Below are 3,408 nucleotides of genomic sequence, written 5' to 3'. Positions count from 1 at the left end.
CCGGGTGACAATATGGTTAAGTCTGGCGAACTGTGACACTCTCCTCTTATTCGGGTTGGGGCATCCTCGTTAACCGTGCAGAATATGGAGCAGTCAATCTGCTCTGCCAGCGCTGATTCCCTCTGGTCATTACCTAGGACGGAATGCCACAACTCATGGTGGGCATTAAAATCCCCTAGTACCAGGCGGTTATTGCCTACCAATAATGGGCTAATATCAGGCAAATAACGCGGTTCACAGCTATTAATTGGCGGGATATACACATTAAGCACCTCTACCTCGGCAGTTCCACACTTGACTGCTACCCCCATACATTGCATGTGTGGGTAACTAGAGACTAGCTCAAGCGAGATAGGCCTGTACTGAACACAATGGTGTAACAGTAACGCTAATCCCCCACCTCCACTTCTGGTGCGATCCTTCCTTAGTACGTTGTAACCATAACAACGTTGTGGGCTGCAATTATCATTCAGCTTGGTTTCTGCACCGCTGCGATCTTAACATTCCTCCGACTCATAAATTCCACTATCTCATCTATTTTGCCTCGAAGTCCGTTGCAATTGAATTGCAAGAATGCTGCACAATCCGGAGTTGGAACAGCAACATGTGGCGTTAGGTGCTGCGGTGTTGGTTGCCATACTCCGACAACGTCTCAGATGAGGACGACGAAGAAGTGGACTCGCTGGGGACTACGTTACTGCAGCAAGTCGCAACATAATACCTTTCGCTGTAGTCTCGCAAATGCCTTAGTCCGGAACAGTTCTTGAAGTGCACCCATTCTCTGCATCCATTACATCGCACCGAAACAGATCTGTGGTGGATGACGTTCTGACAAACCGAGCAGAACCAAGGTCCGGGGTTTTCCTCAATCCCGGCACGGACCAATAAAATCCGGAGCAAGCATACCAGAATATGCTGCTCCCAATGCAGAAAAATAAACAAACACCAAAATTTACATACTGGGTTGGCAGCCGCTGGCCGAAACTGGGATCTTGTTGTTTCGGGTCAATCCGGTATCGTAGAACCCGCTGCCGTGGGATTGATTTCGTAATGGATTTTGATGATTTCAGTGAGTCCATTCACCGGAATTGTTTCAAATTTGGTATTTGAAGTTCGTAGTGGATAGTACAGCCAAAGAAGGTAAATTGTTTATTCAGGTCCACGTCTTCGTATAACCCCCATATAACTGTACCTCCCGATATTTGGTATTTTCATGATTTTAGCGAATTTATTCACCGGAATTGTTTCAAATTTGGTATTTGAAGTTCGTAGTGGATAGTACAGCCTAAGACAGAAAATTGTCTGTGCAGGTCCACGTCTTCGTATATCCCCCATATAACGGTACCTCCCGATTTTCGGTATTTTCATGATTTTAGCGAATGTATTCACGGAAATTGTTTTAAATTTGTTATTTGAAGTTCATAATAGATAGTGCAGCCTAAGACATTAAATTGTCTGTGCAGGTCCACGACTTCGTAGAGTCCCCATATAACGGTACCTCCCGATATTGGGTAATTTCATGATTTTATCTACATTATTGCCGATTATTTTTAAAGTTTCGTGTTTGAATATTATAATGGTTAATGACAAATGTTACTTAAGCTGGTCCACGTCGTTTTATAGCCTCCATATAACGGTACCTCCCGATATTCGATATTTTGATGATTTTAGCGACATTTTTCACCGAAATGGTTTCAAATATGGTATATCAATTCCGTTGTTGTTGTTGTTGTACATGTATGTGTTTGCGTTCTGCTAATCTGGTTCCAGCTCCAGGTTTAGAAATTCGGCTACTTTAACGGGCTGTAGCCAGAGATCTGCTGGAGTGAGTTGGGTAGGTTTGGCTGTGCAATTAAAGAGGTGTAGCGTATTGTGCGGGCCTGTATCGCACGCCGGGAAGGCGTCATCAATTCGTGTCCAATACGAATTGAGACGACTACACCATACTGAACGTAATTGCGCCAAAACTACCCTGGTTTGTCTAGGCAGCTGACGTTCTTCAGCTGCAATGGATGGGGGTGGACTCCGAGGACGGCATGCACTTTAAAACTGCTAATAGCATCCGCGACTGCATCGGTGTGAATGCCATTCAGACCTGCCTGATAGGCTTCTTGATATGTCATCGACCACTGGACCCGACGCCATGATCGTCATCCGCATACGTTACGATCTCAATGCCGTCTGGAGGGCGAGGAATTGCGGAAAGGTAGAGGTTAAACCGTTCCGGAGATATCACCCCACCTTGGGGAACTCCCTGTTTCACTCTACGGGCTTTGGACTTCTTGTTCCGGAATTCCACGTACAACTGGCGTCCACACATATAGTTGATTATCCAACGTTTCAAACTTGGCCGGAGGGTAGTTCTCTGCACGTCCTCGAACAGTGTGGTATAATTAACCGTATCAAATGCCCTTGATAGGTCAAGGGCTACCAACACTGTTCTGTCACGCGGCCTGTTCTGGTTCAGTCCTCTACTAATATGTGTGGAAATGGCGTGTAATGCTGTTGTGATACTATGTTGTGGACGGAATCCGTGCTGGTGGTTGACAACTGTATAGCTTTCTCTAATGCTGGGGGGGAGTAAAGCGTCAATAGTCTTTGCTACTGGCGACAAAAGCGAAATCGGCCTGTACGATTCGCCTTTACTGGCATCCTTGCCTGGCTTCAGTAGCGGGACCACCCGGCCCATTTTTCAGGTTTCGGGCACTATGTGGGTGGCTAGCGACAAATTGATCAGTCACCTTTACGTCGTTAAAGGTGACTGAGGTCCTATCATACTTTTTTCCAGGGTTCGAGATCGACTTAACCGTTACCCACAGCTTACTCATATCGGTTCCAATGTTGCAGCACTTCAGATGGTTTAGCCACTTTTTCCTCTTATGCTCCTGTACCAACCGGTTGACTTCCACTGTCAAATCACTGATTCTAGGATCAGTGGTACGACGCTCGTTTGCTAATCCCGCTGCCTCTGCTGGGAAGTTTGGTCTTATCTCGGGTATTCGACCAGCAGGTATATAGCGAGCGGCTGCAGCTTTGACGATGTTTCGGAAAATCCTTTCTGCTAACCGAACATCAGAAGGGTTGGGCAGTTCTCTGAAGCGGCGGTTGGTGAATTCTCTGAACTCTGGCCAGTGAGCTTTCCCATGGTTAAGGAAAGTGCGGCGTTCAGAGGTTATGAAATCGGACGATCTGCTTATTATCAGACCGGGTGACAATATGGTTAAGTCTGGCGAACTGTGACACTCTCCTCTTATTCGGGTTGGGGCATCCTCGTTAACCGTGCAGAATATGGAGCAGTCAATCTGCTCTGCCAGCGCTGATTCCCTCTGGTCATTACCTAGGACGGAATGCCACAACTCATGGTGGGCATTATTGCCTACCAATAATGGGCTAATATCAGGCAAATAA

The sequence above is a fragment of the Musca domestica genome, unplaced genomic scaffold, assembly GCF_030504385.1.
Source record: "Musca domestica strain aabys unplaced genomic scaffold, Musca_domestica.polishedcontigs.V.1.1 88, whole genome shotgun sequence".
Lineage (NCBI taxonomy): Eukaryota > Metazoa > Arthropoda > Insecta > Diptera > Muscidae > Musca > Musca domestica.
Note: the sequence above shows the minus strand (reverse complement) of the source record.